At 45.0% G+C, this 26,031-nt stretch overlaps 1 protein-coding gene across 1 annotated transcript in view; it reads right to left on the bottom strand.

The window, feature by feature from the left end:
• Positions 1-6,772, bottom strand: part of RNF13 (ring finger protein 13) — a 73,074-nt gene extending 66,302 nt beyond the window's left edge. Inside the window, exon 1 of the mRNA XM_018568375.1 lies at positions 6,612-6,772. The gene's annotated coding sequence lies outside the window, so the exon portion shown is untranslated. The remainder of the gene's footprint in view (positions 1-6,611) is intronic.
• Positions 6,773-26,031: the final 19,259 nt, after the last annotated feature.

The raw sequence follows: 26,031 nt of genomic DNA, 5'->3' as shown, positions 1-26,031 counted from the left end.
AGGTACTGGTTTGGATCAGAGACCGGCATTAGCACTGGAGGGATTGCTAAATACATAAATACAAGAGGAAGGAAAATGAGAGGCATCATTTAAGGGAAGTCCTTAAAGCAGCATGAGTCAGCGATCAGCTGATCGATGACTGCTTGTAAATAATTGAAGACATAGTATGTTTACTGTGTGCCCACATCGCTCAACATCACTTCCTGTTCATTCAAGATTGTGGGTATGGTACGGTACATTTTTTGAATACAAGTTATGAATGAACAGAAACACTCAATATAGAGGATTACTGTTCATTCATAACAGGGGCTGTAGAAAAAGAAATTGAGGGCTCTGTGTCCTCAATCTCTTTTTCCATTTTAAAACGGAAATATCAGGGAACTGTGTGGACCCCTAATATTTCTCCAAACACCCCCTCTACCCGACAGTAACGTTAAAAAATACCAAATATAGAGAGGGGAGAATGTGAGGCAAGTGTATGGCACCACACCCCTAATATACATAGAGGCAAAAGAAAAGAATGGCTACAGAGGAGCCCGGAGCTTTTAAGGTGCCATAAAGTAGTACAATTAGTAAAGCGCTGTTAACTTATTTTATTGATTACAAAGCTAAAAACATAGTTTAAGAACATTATGGCCGTTGTAAGTAATTGACACATAAAAGGAAACATCCGTATACATATCTTAGCCAGAGTTTTAAGGCTTAAACAGATAGAGGGATTCTCAATAGATTCTACGCGTTTCGCAGTAAAACTGCTTCTTCAGGAATCTTTCATAGGAATCTGTGATTCAACAGATCAAATCTATTATACATATGTTCCATAAATAATAGATGTCATTATATTACTTTAAACAGAGATCAATATATAACAGCAATATGCTACCTCATTAGTAAGTTGTCACGAGACGTCATGGACAAAACCAGCAATATGCCATCTCATTATTTATGTGTAACATGAAGTCATAGATAAAAATAAAGATAGAAACGTAGTATCATATAAATGAGGGAAATAACTGACCTTAAACCGCTATGTGTCCACAAGCACAGCACAGCCAAAAATTTGTTTAAATATAGTTCAAATATAAAAATATTAAAAAATAAAATAAATACAAATAAAATGAAAAGTTTAGAAAATAAATACAAATTAAATATTACAAAAAATTTAAAAAGGTTAGAAAAAAAAAGTTTTGCTTTCGACCTGAACATTTTTTTATTTTCGGTTTCAAAATTTCATTTTGGTGCACCTTTGCTGACAACATCAAGGTCCCCCCCCCCAAAGAACACTAACCACACACAGAGCTTTTATGCACTCCCTATGTTTGAATGAGTCTCTTCCTGGTGCTCACATTTCCTCCCACAATTTAAATATGTTGCTGGCTTGTCATTGGGGAAAAAAGTTCCTGAAAAGGAAGAGGTTATATTTACCTGGTGTGGAACTAGTGCGTAGAATTGCGCTCTGCTGCACTGCAAAACCCATCTGACACATTTCCTATAAAGAGTAGATATAACCTTCTAGTCACCTTGAGGGGAATTTGTCAAAACTAAAGCAGACAAAAAACTGGGGCAGATGTGCATGGCAACCAATCAGCTTCACTCCATTTTCGAATCCTAACTGAACAAACTGAAGAGAGAAGCTGATTGGTTGACATGAACATCTGCTCCAGTTTTGATAAATTCCCCCCATGTCTTCTTCTCGCCTCTGTGCCAAAGCTGCAGTACCGAAATAGGCTTTAGTATGATTGAAGAAGTATTTCTACTTTTGCAGCCAAATTTGAGAAAACCCCCACTATATATATTTTTCTTTTTTTTCATACAGCATACCTAAAAATAATATAAACACCTGAATCCAATGATTTGGAGGGGTGTCCCAATATATATAGATATATAATCTATATCTATCTATCTATCTATCTATCTATCTAATGGGACACCCCTCCAAACCATTGGATTCAGGTGTTTCCTGTGAAATTTCCTTGCTACTAAATGTTCCATGGTCAACTGTTAGTGTAATTATAACAAAGTGGAAGCAACTGGGAACAACAGCAACTCAGCCATGAAATGGTAGGCCACATAAAATGACAGAGCGGGTTCAGTGCACAGAAGTCTCCAACTGTCTGCAGAGTCAATAGCTACAGACCTTCAAACTTGGAATGGGTTTCCGTGGCCGAGCAGCTGCATCCAAGTTTTACATCACCAAGTGCAATGCAAAGTGTTGGATGCAGTGGTGTAAAGCACACCGACACTGGACTCTAGAGAAGTGGAGACACGTTCTCTGGAGTGACGAATAATGCTTCTCTGTCTGGCAATCCGATGGACGTGTCTGGGTTTGGCGGTTGCCAGGAGAACAGTACTTGCCTGACTACATTGTGACAAGTGTAAAGTTTGGTGAAGGGGGGATTATGGTGTGGGGTTGTTTTTCAGGGGTTGGACTTGGCCCCTTAGTTCCAGTGAAGGGAACTCTTAAGGCATCAGCATACCAAGAGATTTTGGAAAATTTCATGCTCCCAACTTTGTGGAACAGTTTGGGGATGGTCCCTTCCTGTTCCAACATGACTGAGCACCAGTGCACAAAGAAGGGTCCATAAAGACATGGATGAGGGACTTTGGGGTGGAGGAACTTGACTGGCCTGCAGAGTCCTGACTAGGGATGCACCGATATATCGGCCGCCGAAACATATCGGCCGAAAATGGCACTTTTGGCATAATGCCGAAAGAGCCATGTTTCGGCCGATACATCGGCGCATCCCTGGTTTCTTTCCTCCCTGCTGGGCGCTGCTCTGTGTTCCAGCGGGGAGAAAAGAAAGTGACAGCCGGCCGAGAGCGCTGTGAGCGGCCAGCGTCTCTCCTCCCACACCGCTCAGCCGCCTATCACAGTCCGGCAGAGCGGTGTGTGGGCTGAGATAGCCAGCGCTGCCACAGGAGACTGAGCTCTCCTCCCACAGCGCTCAGCTACCTATCACAGTCCGGCAGAGCGGTGTGTGGGTGGAGACAGGCAGCGCTGTCAAAAGGAGGCTGAGCTCACCTCCCTGCTCCGCTCGATCAGCCTCCTGTGACAGCGTGTCAGTGAGGAGAACGGGTACAAACACTAAGCGATCGCTGAATGTTTGTAGATAATTGAGGACATGGTATGTTAACTATATCCTCAATTATGAATGAATGGGAGTGATCTGCATCACCTCCTGTACATTCATAGTTGTAGGTATAGTAAACATACCATGTCCTCATGTTATCAATGAACAGGAACACTCATTCCTGTTCATTGATAACCGGGGATAGAGGACTTTGTGTCCTAAATCTCTTTTTCTATTTTAAAAAGGGAAACTTCAGGGGTCTGTTTAGACCCCCAATATTTCCCCGAAGCCCCTAAAAGCAATGTAAAAAATAAAAAAATGAATATAAAAAAAATTAAAAAGTTTATAAAAAATATTTAAAAGATTTAAAAAATAAAAAAAATAAAAACATTTTCGGTATCGGTTTCGGCCTCACAATTCTTTTTTATTTCGGTTTTGTTTCAGTTTTAAAATTTCCATTTCGGTGCACCTCTAGTCCTGACTTCAACCCGATAGAACACATTTGGGATGAATTAGAGCTGAGACTGCGAGCCCGGCCTTCTCGTACAACATCAGTACCTGACCTCACAAATGCGCTTCTGGAAGAATGGTCAAACATTCCCATAGACACAATCCTAAACTTTGTGGACGCCTTGCCAGAAGAGTTGAAGCTGCAAAGGGTGGGCCAACTCAATATTGAACCCTACAGACTAAGACTGGGATGCCATTAAAGTTCATGTGCGTGTAAAGGCCGCCGTCCCAATACTTTTGGATATATATTTATATATATTTTAGCACTGCGCATTTTATATATGTATATGTTTTTGATTGTTATTCACTACAGTGCTTGCAGCTTTCTCCAAGTTGTATTGGCACAAGATATTGCTGAGCTCTTATGTAACTATGAATGTTTGCCTTACACGTGGTAATGACAGAATGAATAAAATACTTGTATACTCAAACACAACAAATCATAGAGAAAATATTACTAATTCTCACATGATGACAGCCGCTGTGCCAAGTAAGCTGAAGCAATGGTATCTGAAGACAGCATAGGCTGGGAGCAGCCCTGGGAGAGATCTGTCGGATTGAAATGTACTGATGGGAATTTCCATGCCTGTGTTTTGGGTACCATAACTGCACTGCACACAGATGTAAATTCACTAATACAGTGCAGAGCGCAAATTCTTTGAGGGACTAAGTAGTCAACAAAAAATAAATAGATTGGCCGGTCACAAGTCCTGACTTTGTTCTGCTGAAGAAACTTCGGCATGTGACACACATCCAGAGGACTGACAGATGACGTCCCTCCAATTGCGCTGTGGCTTCATCCACCAGCCACTATGTCACCCCTATGTCCTGTAGCCACGTAGGGGTCAGGGGATGAGAGAGCAGAGAGCAGAGGGTGACCAGGCATCTGAGACTCCCACAAGCGTGTCCGATGCTTAGCCCTTTATCACATCTGTGCGTTGCAGCAACAAACACAGACTTGCATTATTCCACATTAATCCAAAACATGTCACTATTGTAAGACGCATTGCGGTGCCCTTCATTGTTAAACACTTCGACGCACCTTTAAGCACCATGCGTTTTTACGTGTGTGAAGTTGCGCCAAGACGGATGATAAAGTACCTATTTTGGTGTAGCACATAAAAAAAAAAAAAGGTGCAGGGACTTCTTTAGTGCACTTATCAAATGAAGGGCAGCCCACTACAATGACTATGCCATATATGATGTGTGAAAACGCACATACAGGTGCACACACAGGACTCCCAACCTGCTGGCCAGGGGATTATTAATGATCTGTTCCAGCCGACTGCACACAAGGTAATGGTGACACAATGGCTTGGTAAAAAAATGCATCAACTCTTGCAGTGGGGCTACCCGGGCACTGCAAGGGTTAACTGCTCGCTTTGCCTAAGGTCAAAAATAAACAAAAAGTTATACTCGCCCAAGCCGGCCGGCTCTTAGACTGGTCCCTGCAGCCACTCTCCCCATCCGCTGCAGGGGCCTAAGGTCCCCGAGTCATCACGTTCTATACGTTCAGAGTAATGGACCCGAGGACGTCCTATACAATGCTTCAGTGTAGGAGGAGAGAGTCTGCAGGGACCACTGTCACAGCCGGCCGGCTCTGAGGATAAGGCGAGGATCACTGTTATGTTTGACCCTAGGAAAATATGAGCACTTAACCCTTGCAGTGCAGGACTAGCTCACTGCAAGGGTTAAGGACATTTTTACCTGGAGCTGTTCCTTAAGAAGATCTGGATGGAGTAGGGGAGGGTTAGATCTCCCGTCACGTTTTTATTGCTGCCTGTGTCCCCATAGGGGAGATGCACCCCTCTATCTGTACCGGTGACCACCTTCACCTAAACAGAGAATAAGGGGAAATCCAAAAGGTGAGGGCTGTCCCCAGAACAAGGAGGTGAGGGCGAAACCTTTCAATGGGGACACCTGTTCTAAAAGGGGAATTGCCTCACTAACTTCCTGTTATGTCTCTGGCACAGGAAGTGAGGGGACATTTCTCCAGTGATACACAGGCAGCAAAAAAAAATATGGCAGTGGTTTTAACACTTTCTCACTCTCCAAAACAAAAAAACACTGTCTGCGCTATACATAGACTTCAGCTCTGCTCATACTAGGCACCGTGACAATGTAAAAGTCCAAATAAAGAAGAGGCAGCGTGCAGAAGTACTTACCGTCCCCACTGGCAGGTTACCTTTGCCGCAGGGCTATGCATGACTCTAACTTGGCGACTAGTTCCCTTATTGCTGGAAGCAGAGGGCATTTCCCGGATGACGTGGTAGAGGGGAAGTGAGGGAAAGCCAATCACTGCTTACTTTTCTTCTCTTTTTTAAAGCAAAACTCCAGGCACAAAAATTTTCATTTAAATCTATTCTTCAATAGCCACAGAAGATATAAGTCCACTCAGTGTGCACTAAATACCATGGTAAACCCAGATATCACTCAGCCGTGACATAATTACTGGGTTGTATAGAACCTGAGCAGAGAAAGGAGATGTGGGAGGGACCCATTGGGCCCCACCCACTACAGACTGCCTGTAGAAAACTACAAGAGGGGGCGGAGACAGGACCAGTCACCCTGCACAAGGAGACAGAGCTGCAGTGTCTGGTCTTTACTAAAAATGCAGTGTTTCATGCTGGGTTATTGCACAAAACACATGGTGATTGAAGTCTGAATACACATGGCTCTTGTATCCAGACAATACTTGGTTCTCTTTACCATGACACCTCAAATATAAAACCAACATGTAACACTTCTGTGTATAAGTCCTTCCCCAGCTGAAACAAGTCCTAGGAGTCCCAGAAGATTGTCAGCTCTTGCACCAAGGTTTCCTAAGTACCTCAATGCCTCGCTGTGGAAACTGTTGCAATGTAACACCTGTTGTATAGAAGACGGGCAGTCAATGTAAACACATGCACACTGGTTACAGGAACACCGCTGTCATGTGAGTGTCACACCTTCCTCTGGGGGTCACGGGGGATTCGATGCAGTATAGGAAGTGGTGTGTCACGCACACATATACACAGACATGGCCATTACCTCCCGGTGTCAGGGCCGCAGCTCCAGCGATAGCGGTGACATGCAGCTTCCGTGCAGCACCGGCCCAGCCGACCTACCATTCCCAGCACACAGCCACCACTCGGCCCACAACAAGCTAGGATGAGGAGAAGCGGAGCCCAGCCTGCGCTGATTGGCTGAGAGGCGACAGCTGAGTGCGGGGATTCGCCGAGCGTCCTCTCAGTCAAGATTCTCCAGTAAGAGAGGCGTATGGGATGTCCTGTGTGCATGTGACCGGGCAGCGTGGAGGGCTGGGGGAGGGGCGTACACAGAAGGGCAGGGGGCTGGTATAGTGCGGCTCCTGCAGTGTTACGGGGGGGGTGATGTCACTGAAGTTAGGGGGGACCTGCACATGTATAGGGCTATTCACTAAAAGGGATAAGGCAGGAGAAGATAACAATCTAGGACAACAGAACTGGAAAGTGAGCTGAACTGGAGAATGTTTCCAGTCCAGCTATGTTTTCCTAGATTGTTCCCTTCTCCAAACTCCTCACCCTTCTGTTAATAGCCCATAGCAAAGTCGCGCGAGTATCTGAAACAATTCACACAGTTTTAAATATAATTCTAGTCTTTAGCTGTTTGTCATACATTGGTGCATCCCATTGTTGCTGATCTCCTGCAGCCTCTAGGCAGCTACTTCCTGTCTGCATACATGCATGCACTCTAGCCAGGGCTGCTTGGCCATGGTTCCTGGTGGTGACAACATTGGACCACAGTGCCAGAATTTGTAAAGTAATCAGGAGGGGGACCTTGACGGGAACCTGAAGAAGAATAGCAAAGAACAGGCGTGGTCAATGAAGTGGGCGTCAGATGATGGTGTATGTCATGTAGTGTGCCACCTTTTACATAAAATATGGCTGGGTACAAGAGAAAGGGGAAGCAAAAGAAGCCCCATTGCTGGGGTCAGAAGGAGGAAAAGTACCGCCAACATTGGTGGCAGCAATAGTAAACCCTGTTATTGGTGGTCAGTGGCAGTGATAACCACCCTGCATTTCATTGGTGGTCAGTGGCAGTGATAACTACCCCCACCCTGCCTTTCATTGGTGGTCAGTGGCAGTGACAACCACCCCTACCCTGCCTTTCATTGGGGTCAGTGGCAGTGATAACCACCCCTACCCCCCCTTTCATTGGGGTCAGTGGCAGTGATAACCACCCCCACCCTGCCTTTCATTGGGGTTAGTGGCAGTGATAACCACCCTGCATTTCATTGGTGGTCAGTGGCAGTGATAACTACCCCCACCCTGCCTTTCATTGGTGGTCAGTGGCAGTGATAACCACCCCTACCCTGCCTTTCATTGGGGTTAGTGGCAGTGATAACCACCCCTACCCTGCCTATCATTGGTGGTCAGTGGCAGTGTTAACCACCCCCATCCTGCCTTTCATTGGTGGCCAGTGGCAGTGATAACCACCCCTACCCTGCCTTTCTTTGGGGTCAGTGGCAGTGATAACCACTCCCACCCTGACTATCATTGGTGGTCAGTGGCAGTGATAACCACCCCCACCCTGCCTTTCTTTGGGGTCAGTGGCAGTGATAACCCGCCCTACCCTGGCTTTCATTGGGGTCAGTGGCAGTGATAACCACCCTGCCTTTCATTGGTGGTCAGTGGCAGTGATAACCATCCCCAACCCTGCCTTTCATTGGTGGTCAGTGGCAGTGATAACCCTCCCTCCCTGCATTTCATTGGTGGTCAGTGGCAGTGATAACCCTCCCTCCCTGCCTTTTATTGGTGGTCAGTGGTAGTGATAATTAACCCCCAACTCTTCATTGGTGGTCTGCAGACACTTTTGATCATCACGATAGGCTGCTAAAATGAAGCAAGTGTGCAATAATGAAGAGATTGCTTGTGGGTCTATAAGGGTGGGGGTGTGGCAAGAACCTTTTCCCTCTTTAACAACCAAGTAAGGGGATAATGGAGATAGGCATCTGGCAGTGGCAAGCCTCTCCAACCTGAATCAACAGGCTAAATATGTTTGTAAATCCTGCTATAGGTAGATATTATAACAAATGGGTCATCTCTGAAAACCAAAAGGGTATCTCAGCGGTTAAAGAATTATGGGATCCATACCAGTATTCGATGGAGTGTGTACAGCAAATATAATCCATGTCCACAGCTCTGGCTGCAATGGGTGGACCTAAGAGTTGGATGGTAAAAGCAAGGCATATGATATTGCAGTAAAATTGGAACTATGAGGCAATAAATGGCTTAATGTCAGGCCCCGGACTGACATACAGTAATAATGCATTAGAAAATCTAAAATAAAAAAACTCCTATTTATTAGAAAAATGGTGAGGCCCGCAGAGATTAGTGAAATTGTAGGCATAGTATTTGGGAAGCACACTTTATCTCTATAGCATTTGCTGAACTAGGTGTAATATTGTAAGATGGTTGGAACTATGAGGTATGGGCGGTGACCTGTACAGTGACCCAAAAAGAGCCCATTATGGAAAGAGCTAAATGTTAGAGTGGTCATTTCAAGCCCCAAACCCATTATACAGTATGGAAACATTAGAAAATGGAGAACCGTACTGGAAAAGAGCAGGGTCCAGCCTGCGGAGAACAGTGAAGAGAACTGGGAAGTGGGGCTCAGAGCCTGGGTGCTTTCGATGAAATCTTTTCCCGTTAGAAAAATATATACAAAGCTCAGGAGATGAATCTGGGTCTGGCAAATAATCCTACAAGTTAAATAAGATGGTCATGGGGTATGGAGATTAATCTGGGTCTGGCAAATAATCCTACAAGTTGAATAAAATGGTCATGGGGTATGCAGGTTAATTCAAGAAGTGGTTGTGGGTTCCAAGAAGGGTGGGCTGAAATGGTAAAGTTCTGAGAGGACTTTCTTTGGAGTGTAGTGTGAAAGATCTTTGCAGTTGGCTACTGGTCAGCAGGAGTAATAGGCAAGGGTGGAGTATGATGCATAGCCAAGTGGTATGCTGGCTAGAGTGCAGGGGATTGTAACTATAGTAGGTACTAGGCACAAAGGGAAAGAGTGGTTTAGGAGGACAGACAAAGATTCCCAATGGGGAGGCACTAGGGTGACATAATTAGCAGATAAAAAAACTTGGGGGTGACCTCCTAGTGATGTTAACGTCCTGAGACCTGGGACTAGGGGAATGTATGTATAAAGTCACTCGCACTCCAATAGAATTTCAAATCAAAAACGGTTTATTGACTCGATTGCTATCACATCATATAGCGACGTTTCAGAACAACAGCGGTTCCTTCTTCAGGCAAACTTAATGTTTATTCGGTCAGGAGTGCGATGGGTACATTGGATCTAGGACTAGGGGAGCCCCAGTAGTCATCTGTTTCTGGATGTTTAATAGGATGGCTTCTTCATGATTTCCTAACTTAGAAATGAAAGAGAAAGCCCATCTATAAAGAATATTGTATTAATGTAGCAGGGTCAGAAGGGGTTTAAGAGTTTGGCTTTGATCCAGGGTATATTTAGATAAATTAGGGAGCAGAGTGAAGTATGCTCAGTCTATTGGGCCCAAAGCTCTCACCTTTTGCATGATTGCCTCTATGATACTGAAAAAAATTATCCAGCTAATAACAGTGAAGTAGCCTAGAGGGGGTCTGGATTTCTAGGTCCAAAGGATCTGTGAACCCTGTCAATCTCAACATCTGTGTGCTCTTTATCATTTAGACGTTTTACTAATATGTTTCTAATCATGTGTAATAGGTCTCATTTCCCAAGGTCTGGATATGAGATTAATAGACATCTAGGCATTGTGGCTGTGTGGTAACGCTGATCTGAAGAGTTTTGACGTTTGTTTCCAGGGCAGAAGTTCTGGTATGCAGAATTTCTGCACTGGAAAGAAGTTTAAAGTCACCACCTCCTTATGTGGCACTCTACATGATCAATATGATCCTAATGACCCTACTTGCCATCAGTAGGGTCATTAGGCTGTATCAGATAGCATTCTTTGGAAGGAAGTTTTGGATGGTAACGGCCCAGCCTTATTACCCTACCAATGGGATGTCCTAAAATCAGTTCTCGGGGGCACTTTAATGCAAGGGCTCTAGGATGAAAAAGGAGTGATCCAAAACCATCACAAAGACCCTTTATCATTTACAGGCCCTAGAGACCAGCCACAAACATCCTCCATCTCCAGCCTCTTCTTAGCCTCTACAAACTGGCACAATGACATTATGAATATGGTGGTTAATGCTTCAGACCTCTTGCACAAGCTCTGCTTCCTAGATCTAACCCCAGATCGAAAATGCCATTCCCCATCTTCTCCCTACGGCAATCATTCAGCGACTATTACTGAACTGGACAAACTCCCTATTGAGTGGCATTCACTATATAGGGAGTGTGTGGTTTCCAGGTTGCTGACTTTCTATAAGGATTACTAAAGCAGGGCATACTCTCCCCCTATATTAGAGAGGCTCTAATTGTCCTGATATCCACTTTACTGTATACATTATCCTTTAAACCCTTGGTTCTCAACTGGTGGGTCGTGACCCAAAAGTGGGTCGCAACCCCATGTTCAGTGGGTCCTGGGCGCCTTCCACTTTTCTAGGTGGGACACTCCTCAGCCGTCCCCTAGCGCAGCGCTGTCAGTTCTCGCGCCGAGCAGCCATTCAAAATATGCTGCCCGGAGCAGAGTGTCAGCTTGAGGTGGGGTGGGCTCCATCCATACGTGCATTGCTTACAGCTCCCTCGCGTGTCCTGTAGAGGCGCCTGGACCGGAGCGACATCACATTCTGGCTCCCGCCACCTCTACAGGGTGCACAAGGGAGCTGTACAAGCATTGCACATATGGATGGAGCTCCATCATAGCAGCCCCCACTGGACCCCAGGCTGAGGATCCGCTCCAGTTCTCGTAAGGTAGGGGGACCGGGTGGATCTTAAAAAAAGAGCAAAAATTCTTATTTATTTAAATGGCACCCCAATTGCACCTCCCACCCACAGTTCTATTGCCCGCATCGGAACGCACAGTACCGCAATGCCGTGCATTCCATTGCAGTGCAACTTGGGTCACGATTTAATGACCGAGGACAAATGTGGGTCCTGAGGTTACACAGGTTGGGAACCACTGCTTTAAACCCGTGGTTTTCAACTGGTGGGTCGAAACCCAAAAGTGGGTCACAACCCTGTGTTCAGTGGGTCGCTGCGTGCCTTCCACTTTTCCAAGTAAGAGGCTCATCAGTCTCTTCCTAGCACAACACAGTCAGTTGTCCCACCACGCAGAATTCAAAATATGCTTCCTGTCACCGAGTGTCACCTTAAGTTGGGGTGGGATGGGGTTATGGCCGTAGTGGTGCTCCATTCATACATGCATTGCTTACAGCTCCCCCACATGTCCTGCAGAGGTGTCTGGACCGGAGTGACACCACATACTGGCTCCCAGCATCTCTACAGGGCACACAAGGGAGCTGTAGAAGCAATGCAGACACAGCTCCGATTGGTTGCCGTGCACAGCTGCTCCAGATTCTGTCTGCTCCAGTTTTGATAAATTCCCCCCAGTGTCTATATATTGTAGAAGGGTGTGGCAATGCCACAATGTGATTTGGCAACATTACTCCCAAGAACACTCCGTTAGAGTGGCTGAGAGGTTCCACAATGGGAATACCTTTGCAGAGGAGGAACTGGCTGTTCAGTTCCTTCCAGGTTTTCCGGACTATAGTGGGATGGGATCTCCATCCTGGGGCCAGGTGTTGCCAGTTGCCAGGTTGGGCTGAACAGGTGGCTGAGAGCAGCCTTATTAGGAAGCCAGCCCAGTGCTTTAGAGGAGAGTTGTGGGTGTGCAGGAAGCACACGGGTAGACTCTGCTGCGTGCATGAGCACAAGGGACACAGCCAGGAAGGCTGGAGAGGTCCAGAGGGTAGATGACCCTGAGATACCTGTCGGGGAGACAGAGAGAGACAGTGACCCACGAGGGGTGAATGCTAAAAGTCTTGGAGCGGAGAAAAGCTACTGAGGACTGTATTTCCAGGGAAAGTCCTGGGACTATAGCACTGGGAGTGTATGGGACAGCCAGATGTCGGTGAGACCAAAACATGATGTGTTTATGAGAGTCCAAGGAACTGTTATGCTTTGTTTATGCTGAAGAAAAGCAAGTTATGTTGTGAAGTTCATGGACTGTTGACCTTTTGAATGAATACAGACTGACCTTTTATGTTATAGTCGGCTTCAGGAGTGGTCACTTAGCGCTCACCATTGTGCTAATATCCCCAAACATTACAATATGCAGATGATATGTTGAAATATTTGTCACATCCTTGGCAAGCTGTTGAGAGGATTTTGGGTTTGAATGTACGAATATAAAGAAAAAACGGCTTTCCCTCTTGTAAATGGAGCCCTGAACAGTTTTGCCCAGTTGGGTTCAGATGATATCTTATGAAGATCGCAGATGGCATTGTGTCGGTTGATAAATACACCGTTCACTGATCCATAGAACTGGAGCAGGCAAGTAAATCGGGACTCTAGTATGGTAGATGTGTGATACTAGCATCCATGGGACATACAGGACATGGGGGGACTCCAGACAGCATAAGGACACTAGGACATTGAAGGAACACACAGGAGGAGGAAGAAAGAGGGAAAGGGGTAAGGTTCCAGACCGTGACACTAAGTGGAGGAAGCACTCTGTATAAGGTTACAGCTATAACCATAACCTCTATAACCTCACATGTGGCATAGACGACGGGAGGTGGGTGAGTCAAAGAATTTGTTTATCCATGGGGACCATATAGCTTCAAATTTGTGCATACTATTTTCAAGCTGCGCCGTACGTTTCTCCTGGGCCATGCCCTTCTTCTTTACATGCACATGTTGGAGCATCTGGCTATAGCTCTAAGACAAAACCCAAACATATCCAGCCTACACATAAGATCCACTAAGATCATGCTAAGTTATCTCTGTTTGAGGATGATCTTTTATTGTATGTAACCCAATCACATACAGTATTTCCACACCCTCCATTGTAAGTGAATTCCAACACTTTAGCACTCCTAGTAAAATGGTGCAATGGCTCGCTCGCCTGCAATTAACATAATGTATTCATTTCTATCCCAAACAAGATCAAACTGACATCTCCAACCCCTTTTGTAAACCGACCTCTAGTTAATTCAACCCTAAGACACTCTGTCTCCCAAATCTACACTATTCTGTCACATCTTTCTCTTCCAACCCGACCCAAATACATAGGGCTAAATACTATAGCTAGGAACCATAGTTATGCCAGCCACAAATTATATCAATTGCAAGTAATGCCCATGAGAAAAATGAGCTGTCCAACATCATTCTCCACTTTAACCATCACTCTCCAAATGTTGTTGGAGATGGCAAGTTAGTAACATGACCGATATCTAGTGGGAATGTCCTCCCATTAGATTGTCTAGAGTGGGAAGGGACAGCCACAAACAAGCAGGTGAACACAGTTCTGCTTTAAGGAATTAATATCACAGAGGATGGAGAAACCTGCCCGCCCCATAATCCCCTGTTCCCCTACTCTTACTACAGGCATAATTATTCTGCCAAAAAAGACTAAGATCCACCCCAAATTCCTGAAAGTTAACCCATGCCTAAAAAAAGTATGTCAGTGACACTTAGAATAATGATCCACCCATATAAGAGATGTTAAGGAGCAGCTAAAGCTTACACAAAAAATGGATAGAGAAGGACACCTTCAATAGCATGGTAACATTTAATAAACAGCATATATTGAAAAAAAAAATAGAAGAAAGGATTTTGTGTGTTTAGTGCATACATCTCTCCATCTACACAATGCATTTCAGAATTTCCTAATGAAAAAATGCATTGGACTGAGGAATTGAACTAACATTCTGCATATGCACAAAGAGGTATAGAGAATGCTGTACTGACAGCATAGTGAATGCACCATATTGAGAACCTTTTACTAGTTCATTAAAAGGCAGATTGTGAAGATCCGTCTGGAGAATGTAATGTCAGCATCCCCTCTGACAAACTGCCATCAAAGCAGATTTGCTGACATTCGCTTATCATGACTTGGAAACTTTGCCTTGATATCCAGGATTTGGCCTTTAAGAGTTGTCGCTGGAAAAGATCCTAGCTTTCTAACTGACCATCTGTCACACTTATTCTTCATTTTCTTTTTTTAAAACAAACTTTATTCTGTTTTCTCGGTACTACCCCAAGGGGCTCGGCCTTTTTTTTCCACAGCATAAAATTTACACCGTATGAGGCTATTTACAGTAACCCCAACAATTGTACCAGAAATATCAAACTTAAACATTCCAACATTCCCATTATTCCCAAGCTGGTTGCCACTCTTACGTTAGTTATTGTATGCTATTAGAACATGCCAGTTACTACTCTTTTTTTTTTTACACTACGCTATTGTCTAGTCGTAGACTATCACTAAAGCCTCAGTTCGCGTCAGGGCACTTCCAGGACCCCCAAGCTCCCTGTCAGTTTTGCCTTGAGATACCAGTTCGAATACTTGAAGGGTTGCATTATTGTCGCTAATTCCGTTGCATCATACGATGCTTCCAAGAAGTATTTCCACCGTTTGAAGAACTTAGCAGTGAGTGCATCAACATGCATTTCAGTTTCAAGTTTCTCCCTCAGGAACAAGATCCTCAATTCCGTGATGATGCTGGAGATTGGCGGGGTGGAGGATTTATTCCATGCTCTCATTATGCATCTTCGAGCCGCCAATAGGCAAAGATGCATCCAATCCTTGCCCCTTTGGGTTGAACAGTGAGGGTCTACTGCGGAATACTCAGGAGCGCTGAACAGATACAGCAGAGGATTCTGTATTGGTGTCCACCGTAAGACTGTAGCTATGTATGTAGTAACACCTATCCAGAACTGTCCCATTGACGGGCACGTCCATAGGCAATGAGCCAACGTGGGGCGGGAGAGACCGCATTTAGGGCACACTGATATGAGTCGTTGCTCCCCTGCTCCCGCCGGAAGAAAGTATGCCACATAGGCCCGATGCATTATTTTAAACTGGGTCTCCCTCCAAGTTTCATTAGTGACCAGTTTGCGTATTAAGTTGTAACCCTCCACGATGTGCTCCACTAGATCCGGGGTGGGAAAGTCCGTAGCCCATTCTTTGATATTGAATGAAGATAAATTAGCAATGTAAGTTAGCTGTAACCCTGGGTATATGTCTGAGATGGAGTATCTCCCCCCTGATATGAGGGTGTCTAGGAACGTAGAGGCAAAGAGCTTTTTGGGGTCTCTAGAGAACATGCGCCATGTTGTGTCAACTTGTAAGTAATATAGAAAATGAGAGGATGGTAATGAATACTGCTGTGCCAGTGCTGGGAAAGGCAGAGGTTGGTAGGTATTTCCCTGAAACAGTTGTTTCCAATGAGTAAGCCCCTTCCTGTGCCATATCTTATAAGCAGCGTAGTCATTACCCTGAGGAAACATGGGATTCCCTAGCAGTGGGCGCCACTTCGACACATAGGGCGATAGGCCCAGCCGGCGTCTAACCACCTTCCAGGCTAAGATCGTGTCTCTAATTAATAAGTGACGGCACAGTGTTCCTGGCAGCTTAGACAATTTACTATGCAGTATGGCTCGCAGGTCCCATGGATGTACCAGGGCCGCCTCCATCTCTGTATTAGAGTATCTGGAGCTTTCCGTGAGTCAGTCCACAGCATGGCGCAGTATACATGCCAAATTATACAGCGTAATATTAGGGAAGTTTGAACCCCCCTCGGCCGCTTATGGCTCCAAATAAATTGGACCATTGCTTTGTTGAGAGGTTGAATTACCTTATGTTTCAGTAGCAAGGGAACAGTCTGTAACGGATACAGCAGTCTCGCAAAGCTCGTCATTTTTATCAGGTGAATTCTCCCGAAAAGCGATAGGGGCAAGCCCTTCCAGCTCTCTAATTCCCGTATTATCTTATCTATAGGTGGATGAAAATTCTAAGTATATATCGTTGAAGGCATTTTACCTACTTTGATTCCCAGGTAGGTGATGTCCCGGCGTGCCACTGCAAAAGCCGTCTCATTGTCCCACGTGGAGGAGGATAATCCTGCTAGGGGCAGTATTTCACTTTTAGAGTAGTTGATGCGGAACCCAGAGAAGGTGCTAAAAGTGTCAAAAAGCTGATGGATGAACCCCACGTCCTCCCTGGGGCGAGAGGTGAATAATAGTATGTCGTCCGCAAAGAGGGAAATTCGTAGCTCCTCTTTGCCAATCGGTATTCCCCGTATCGTGTCCGTCTGTAAGACGTATCTGGCCAGTGGCTCCAACGCCAAGTTAAACAGTAGGGGGGATAGGGGGCACCCCTGTCGAGTTCCCTTAGCTAGATTAATAGGGTTGGAAAGGGCTCCCTGGGTCCATATCCTCGCTGTAGGAGAGGAGTACATCTTGCGTATCAGGGAAAGGATCCTACCGTTTATTCCCAATCTGGTCATGACCAAAAAGAGCCATTCCAGATTCACGTTGTCAAACGCTTTTTCCGCGTCAAGAGTCACTATGGCGAACTCCTGGGCGGGAAATGTCTGCGCCTGTTCGAGGGCCATAATAACCCTCCTAAGGTTCATTACCGCCGCTCTTCCCCTCACAAACCCTACTTGAGCTGGGTGTATGAGGCAGGGCAATACCTCTGCCAGTCTGCCTGCAAGTATTTTTGAGAGTATCTTTGCATCCACGTTTATGAGCGAGATTGGTCGGTATGAACCCGGATTGGTAGGATCCTTTCCCGGCTTTGGTAGCAGTTTAATGTACACCTCCCTCCCTGTGGGGAAGTAGGCACCGTCCTCCCACATGTGTTGGTATAGGGCTTGTAGCGTACCCGTAATATCCCCTTAAAGTATCTTGAAAAAGTCGGCAGTGAACCCATCCGGCCCTGGGGCCTTGCTTCCCACCAATGTCTGTATGACTGTCTCTATGTCCCCAGTCGTGATGTGTGAATTCAAGAGTTGGAGCTGGTCTTCAGTCACGGTGGGCAATTTAACCTCCCCCAGAAACTTCTCTGCCTCCCCCTTGTCCATGTCATCTTCCCTTGACATTCCATGAGACTATCTTCATAAAAGTCCCCCGGTGAGATGACATGGACAAGCGGGTGTATACCTGTATGTGGGTGCAATGTAAAGGAGGGTGCCCCGTGAGGATCTACTTACCCAGTCAGAGTTTGCCGGCATCATGGAGGTCCGTGTGGAGGAAGGGGTAGACAGCCGCAGTGTGCGCCCAGACACCACCACTCCCGGTGATAGTAGTACTTGTACTCTAGGAGGCAACCAGCAAAATGGGAAAAGTTAACAGCTAAATCACTAACAACCATAAACATGTAAACTTTAGTAAATAAAAACATCCTAGTAATGACTCCACTTTTTTCCAATGTGGGCAGAGCGAGTGTCACATCTCCTCCAGCCGCTGCCATCATGGAAAAACAAGCAAACTGAAGCAATACTCCCCGCCCCAGGGTAAAACTGAGATTCTTTTGACGCTTCTTGTACACCCTCTTGCATCTCAGCGGAATCTATATTTGCGCGGCGTGCCCCGACCACGTTTCGAGGTCCTCGTTGTTTTGCGAGGGGTCCTGAGGATTTCGACCACCCCAGGGGGAGACCCAGAGTCCATAGTCATCGAGCTAAAAAAGGATTCCGCTTCCGTAGGATCCTGGAAGTTTCTGCCCGTGGGAGTTTCCATATGGAGGATGGCAGGGTATGCCAATGAGAATCTTATTTGCCTCTGGTATAGGGCGGAGCAGATCTTGTTGAAAGCCTTTCTTTTTCTAGCGACCTCTGCGGAGTAATCAGCGAAAACCAACAATTTGTGCCCATCAACCTCCAAGGAGCGAGAGGTGCGGTAGGTTTGCATGATGAGAGACTTGTCAGCATAATTCAAATACCGCACAATAACCGGTCTTGGATTCGCCCTGTTAGGCTGCTGTTGTCCCAATCTATGCGCACGTTCCACCACGCAGGTCATGTTAAGGCCCAAAGCCTCGGGTAACGTGGACGAACACAGGCGGGCCAATACTTGCGGTTTGTAGGATTCTGGCAATCCTATGATCCGAAGGTTGTTCCTCCTAGATCTGTTTTCCAGGTCGTCTATCTTAGTGAGGAGGGATTGAGAAATGTCATCTAGTGCCGACACTTTGGTGTTAGCCTCCAGCACTTCTTCCTCCAAAAGCGATATCCTCTGTTCCGCCTCTTTAAGAGATCGGGCCTGGTTAGACAGGTCTTTGCGGACTTACATTAACCCCTGCTGTATGGCCGATTCCACTGCTATGGTGATGGTGGGTTTCAGCAGGTTTGCCACCGCCAGCGCAATCTTTTCATAAACCCCCTCATCTGCGATCACTTCTTGCAGTGACATGGTGGCAGGGGTCTGCTGTGGTGAGGGAGCGCTGGCGTCCGCCATCTTGTCCCCACATGTTGCCCTCGTTTCACCGCAGGAGCGCGGCACCGAGAGCGAGCGGGTCCTCGCACCCGCTAAAAATCGGTCCATGGCAGCCCCTCCGCTCGGTTAGCGTCTCGGGCGGTGCGGGCACGCGGGCAGTATCGCCGGTTTTAAATAATATTTATGGCCGCGGCTGCAGGAGCGCTCTCTCTCTGCAGCCGATCACATGGGCGCCGGAACCGGAAGTCTATTCTTCATTTTAAAGGACTAGTCATTCTTAAAAAAAGGAAAAGCTTAGATTATATAAAAGAGTTACTAATATATTAGTGTAAATATATTCACTTCTGTTACAGAAATTACAGTCATGTGAAAAATAAAGGAAACCTTCTTTGAAATCTAACATGGTTATTCAGTGAAGAGTGAAGAGTTTGGAGAAGGCAGGAGAAGTGAACAATCTAGGACAACATAGCTGAACTGGAAAGTGAGCTGAATTGGAGAATTTTTCCAAATCAGCTATTTTGGACTAGATTGTTCACTTATTCTGCCTTCTCCAAACTCTTCACCCTTTGTGAATAACCCTGTATGGTTTTAAAGGACAACTATGAGGTGAGTGCTTTTCACTCACCTCATAGTTCTAGCCGACCTGTGACAATGAGACTATCACAGGTCGGCTCTGTAGATCGGGAAGTGAGCGAACACATACCGGCGTTCGCTCACTTCTCGATCCTGTCACGGCTCTCTGCCATGACAGGGGAGGGACTGTATTCCCCCCTCCCCGCTCCGATCCTCCAGCGCTGACTGGCGGAATGGACGGGGGAGGGGGCGGGTACAGCTGGCTCTGCCTCTAGATAGGCAGAGCCAGCTGTCACTCACGTAGCTGGGCGGATCCAGACATAATTGTCGGGATCCGCTTCAGCTGCAGTGTCTCAGTATACCGCGACCTGTAGCTCGCTGTATACTGCGGCGTCTCAGTATACCGCGACCTGTAGCTCGCGGTATACTGAGCTTAGGGTGACGGGAGGACGCTAGTTTGTGTCCTCCCGTTAACCCCATAGTTCTCCTTTAAGTATCAGATCATAATACAATCTGGTCCTTAGAAGGTCTTAACCGCTTGGTGAATGATGACAGTTTGGGACCATCATCGCAGGAATCACCTTTACGACCGATGACGGTTCCCGACCGTCACGTACAAAAACAAGCAGCGTGAACGATCGGCAATCACTACTGCTGCTTTTCCCCTATTACTATCTGCCTCGCATCTGAGACAGATTAGTAAGCCCAAGACCAAGATAGTGTAACATTACAGGAGGACCTGGATAAAATAGGGGAGTGGGCAACTATGTGGCAGATGAGGTTTAATGTCGATAAATGCAAAGTTATGCACTTTGGGAGCAAAAATAAACAAATGGGTTATACAATTATGGGCATGCCGGTAGGGAAGTCGGAAATGTAGAAAGATTTGGGGGTCATTGTAGACCACAAACTGAATAATAGATTACAGTGCCAGGTTGCTGTAAGCAAAGCTAGTAGAATCCTGTCCTGCATCAAGAAGGGAATGTTTTGCAGGGATAGGTCTATAATTTTGCCACTTTACACATCAATGGTTCGGCCTCACCTGGAGTATGCGGTGCAGTTTTGGGCACCGGTACACAGAAAGGATGTCCTTGAACTGGAGAAAGTCCAGTGGAGGGCGACCAAACTCATCAAGGGGATGGAGGACCAGAACTATGAGACAAGGCTACTAAATTTAAACATGTTTACGTTGGAAGTAAGGAGATTAAGGGGGGACAAGATTTTCATGTACAAAATGTTCAATAGTCATAGCAACATTAGCAACAAACTCTTTAAGATTAATTCCGTAACAAAGACTAGAGACCACCACCTAAAACTGGTAGAAAAAAAATTCAAACACAAGGGGCGAAGGGGGTTCTTCCCAGTTTGCGCGGTTAGGGTCTGGAACTCGCTGCCTCAAGCAGTGATTTCCGCGAATAGTCTGCAATCATTCAAGAAGCTTTTGGACAACTTCCTGAGAGACCGTAATGTACAAGGGTACAGTTACTCTTAAGAATGAGAACACTCATGGACCTATACACACACACACACACACACAATAGGTTGGACTTGATGGACGTATGTCTTTATTCAACCTCAAATACTATGTAACTATGTAAAAAAATTGTGCAGGGAGCAGTTCGGGTGGTGGTGGGGGGGTCAGTTCGGAGTGTGCGGACCCGCGCGGTTGCATGAACGGTCCCCATAGCAATGCATGGGATCTTTCATGTCAGCGGATCCGTGCGGCCGGTGTGAACGGGGTCTTAAAGCCGATGTTTTAGCAGTTTGCTGGGCTGGAGCATTCAGGTGTGTGTTTACAGAATGCCAAGTCATCAGCAATGATCTTAAAGAAGCAATCTTTCACATGATTGTGAGATACTAGATTTTGTTTTTTCATTTTTCAGCAAATTGGTAGTTCATAATTTTCTGGGGATTACTAGACATGATACTTTTTATAAATCGTTAGGATAAACTAGCAGAAATCAAGTAGCTGATAATTAGCTATTACTGAACAGGAAATAATTTATACTGTGTGTTTGAAAATAGCAAGTGTGACATGAGCACTAGGAAAACCAGTGCAGGTTCGTTAGGGGACATTTGAAGTGCCAGTTTTGGCAGGGAAAAGGTGAATGACAGCCTGGAACAAGTAGATCAGTAGAGAAAAGCTTGGTTTGGCCCAGAAATGGAAGAGAGTGCACTCAGTTAGTGGTCCTGTCTTGGGTAGTACTGCTGTAGCAGAGTGTGATAAGTAAAGACATTCTAAGGCATCAGGTTTATTTATAAACAATTTGCCGAGCCCTTTGCTGTGCAAATATCTATGAATGTTAATTTTGGGTAAATAATGCCAAAAAAAAAACAGTTTTTTTTTTCCAGTTCAGATGTATTGCTATGTAATACTACATTTTGGCCACTAGATGGAGCATTGGAAATAAGTATTTATGTCCTATGGTCCTCAGCTCCATCTAGTGGCCATACTGTACTATTACATAACAGTACATCTGAACTGGAAAACAATATATTGTGGATGATTGATGATAATGATTTTGCACAGCACTTTACAAAATGGAAAATACAATAGGAATGTTTGTTTTTGACATTATTCACCCAAAATTAACGTTCACAGATATTTGCACAGCAAAGGGCTCTTTGGATTGTTTATAAATAGACCCTTAAAGGTGTTTTTAAAGCTGTCTATGTCTGAATGGACAGGGGCTCTGGCCAAGGAAGACGCAGGTAAGAACCATACAAAGAGCTGGTCTGGAAAGGTTGCTGTTACAGGTAACAGATGGTAAGATACATCACTATGAAATGGAGCTAATAAATGACATCACTGTGAAAAGTAGAACTAAATTCAAGTTTGGTAGCAGCTAGGGTTTAATGGCGGTCAAAACTCTGTATGTCTCTGTATGTCTCTTATTATGCCTTAAAAACTCTGCTGCTCATGAGCAGTTCAGTGTATAGATGCTGGGAGTAAGAGCCAGTACCCAGGATGGAGTAACAGCTGTGTGCATGTCAATAGAAAACATTGGCTAAAGTATGAAGACTCTGGTCCTTAAAGAAGATCAGGAGAAGCGGAAAGCAGTGCTGACGGGGTCACGGATGTGGCATTGCTAGAGGAGGGTACTTTAGAAGGTAAGAGTTCCTCTCACTTTCTGCCACAACTGGGAGTAAATGGAAAACTTTCCAATGGGGGCATAGACTGCAACACTTTTTTCATTAAAATGGGAAGCGCATACAACCTCTGTCAGGTTATTTTTACTGTCTATGCCTTTCTGTTCCAGTGGCACTGCCCTTATTTCTTGTCCTGCTATCACACAGACAGGAAGTCAGGGAAAATCTCCTCAGCTGGGTAATAAATAGCAATAAGAACCTGCCAGAAGCATTTACTATTCTCAAGTCTATCAGACACAAAAAATTAAATTTGAACTAGATTTGGGCTTTTTTACTGTATGCGGCGGAATTTATTCATGTATGGGAAACGTCTGTTACTTTTCTGTCAAACTCATAGACCAAAACAAAATGCTATGTCATGGTCTTTTTAATGCAACTGTTTTAATTTTTTTTGTTTAGTTTGTTATTATCACCTTATTAAGATAAACTATTATCATTTGGAGCCAAATTCGTTTTACTTTTTATTATTAAGTTTTTCAAACTGATGTTTTATGAATCTGTTTTTAATATATAATTTATTTTTTTACAAATACATATTTAATGCCCCATAACAGGCAAAATACTGCAAGCATTGCGGGTTCTTATCTGTTTCAGCAAGGGTGCTGGGGACTGCTAATCATATCATCCCTTTGTGATCTTGTCACTTCTATTCTGGATCCTGAGGTGACGGTGTCGCTGGAAAGCCAATAGAAGGTGTTCATGGCAGTGATTTGGACACATAAGGAAGGACCCCTGCCGGATGTAAACAAGTTAATTGATTATATAAGTGATTTAAAGTAGAAGTAAATGGGTTTCAGCCTACCTTGAGCTCATACCATAATGTGCAAGTATGCACAGCATATTTGAACATTATGGCAAACCTACTTTGTAAAGTCCCCCCTTTAGCTATGCGGTGTCCACAGTCTCCCTTGTCGCTCCGTGTCCCAGTATTCTTCTTTAATCAGCAGTTTTCAGCCGCCTTGATTGTCTGTGCTGGGATGACGTAACACATTATGGCAAACCTACCTTGTAACTTCCCCGCTTTAGCGCATGCGGTGTCTGCAATCTCCCACGTTGCTCTGTCAGCGGTGCTTTCAAATTCTCCCAGACTTCTTCTGTAATCAGCAGTTTTCAGCCACCTTGATTGGTTGTGCAGGGATGACGTAATACGCATGGGAGTTCATTCGTCTCAGCGTCCCCACACTTATTCCCAGCATCTAACAGAAGCCAGAATTGCATACTAATCTAATTCTTCCTGTGTATATTCCAGCGTAGGAGCTTTATCAGATTAGGGACTACACTATACAGAGAGGCCTAGATGGGGCAGTGTGGCTCCACATAGGTTTGCTGCAAATATATGCTAGTAGCACCTCTATATTTAATACTTGGGGGCCAATTTAAAAACCATATGCAGAGCCCCTAACCCTGCAAATATCTGTGAACGTTCATTTTGTAGCAAAATAATATTCCTAAAATAATTTATTTTCAGGTTGAAATTATTGTGATGTAATATTGGATGGAGCTGAGGAGCATACTGTAGAAAATAAGTATTTATTTCCTATGCTCCTCAGCTCCATCTAGAGGCCATGTTACAGTATTATATCACAACATATTCAATAGTATTACATCACAATAGATCACTGTATTATATCATAATTGTTTATAATTATGTATGTATAATTGTTTATAAATAGACATCATAGTGTTTAAGGAGTGGTAGCTTTTTCTGCTTTGGTCATGAGTTGGGGCTGCACACCCTACTACAGTGCTCATGGGCAACAGTGTTGAATAAAAATAATGACAGGCGGATCTGAATAGAACACCTTTTGAAAGCTTTTTAAAACCCTGGGAAACTCATTATAGAATAGCATATTCTAATTAATTAGAATATGTTGATCTTAGTACTTTTCCTACTTTTTTTAGTATATTTGTTTTTACTATTGGTTAAATTCAGAATTCTCTTTAGGGCTCTCCAGGCCGCCACTTACCAGCACTGTGGCGGCCGTGGCTCGGAGGCGGGAGCTGGCAGGAGCGTGCAGGACCAGCCGGCGCCGCCGACGTCTCCATCTGCTGCTAAAGATAAGCTCCGCCCTCCCAGCCAGAGATCCTCGTGCGGTGGATGGGAGGAGTGAGGTCTCTTCTCATTGGCTGGTGGGCGGAGCTCCAGAAGACAGTGGATGGACCGCACCGATGATCGAGGAAACGGATGAGCTCTCAGCCCTGTCGCTATCGCTCCTGTCAGTTTGACAGCGACAGGGCTGAGAGCTCACAACGTTACCTGGCTGCGAGCGAGGTGATGGGCCGTTCTGACAGGGCAAACTAGGCGGCCGCGAGGCCCTCGGGAGCGCGAGGCCTAAGGCGACCGCCTAATCTGCCTAATTAAAGAGCCGCCTCTGCCGCCAGCTATAATGTACTATTGCTGGGATTTGTTGTATTCCTCTATAGCTGGTGGTATTCTGCCTTGTGCTGTATAATGTACTATTGCTGGGTTTTGTAGTCCTCTATAGCCGGTGCCGTTCTGCATTCATTGCTGTAAAATTTTACACTTTTCATTTCACTATTTTGCACACCACACTTTTTTTTCTTTTTTCTTCTACCGCTCCAAGCTTGCTCCTGTGATCGACCGCAATCTCAATACAAACTAGTAGTCCCATCACTGGAGCCATTTTAAAAAATGTATTTTATTTTTATCCGATTAACCGATTAATCAAACTTAATAATCGGCTAACTAATCGATTTTGAAAATAATCGTTAGCTGCAGCTCTAGCTTTCTTTCCTCGCTTCTAGCAGTTAAGTGGTGCATTGGTAAAGCAAACATAAGGTACAGACTGTATGTGATGCTGGGGAAGGTATCATTGAAGTGGATCTTTCAGCAGCTTTCACAAATTGAAATAAATTCCTAACATGCAACAATATACAGTAAAAATGCTGTACATTTATTTATTAAAGATGATGTCATCAGTCTGCTGCAGGCAAAAGGAAGCATTAGCTCAGTCTCCTCAATCCAAATCAGACTGCTACATTGCAACTTTGCAGGGTTTGACTAAGTGGAGGGCTATAACAGGGACTGATCTGTGTCAGATATTTGTGAACACAGTCAAGGATTACGGTCCCCAGGGTTTACCTTATTGTGCCATCTTGATAATGCCAGAACAAGATGGTTTAATCCTCCTGATGAGAAAAGCAGAAAGAAAAACATTGTCAGGGGGAACATTGTGATCTCTGACAGAATATCTGCATGTGTTACGTCTGTGAAGGTTCTCATTCATCCAGGCCATGGTATATCTGTAAAAAAATAAGTCAAGGCAACTGGACTTGCTGTATTTTTCTTGAAGATGTCTTCAAGAAAAATACAGCAAGTCCAGTTGCCGTGACTTATTTTTAACAGATA

This window comes from Nanorana parkeri, unplaced genomic scaffold (genome assembly GCF_000935625.1).
Source record: "Nanorana parkeri isolate BGI_ZX_2015 unplaced genomic scaffold, ASM93562v1 scaffold1178, whole genome shotgun sequence".
In the NCBI taxonomy this organism is placed as follows: Eukaryota; Metazoa; Chordata; class Amphibia; order Anura; family Dicroglossidae; genus Nanorana; species Nanorana parkeri.
Note: the sequence above shows the minus strand (reverse complement) of the source record. Positions and strands in the feature narration are given on the sequence as shown.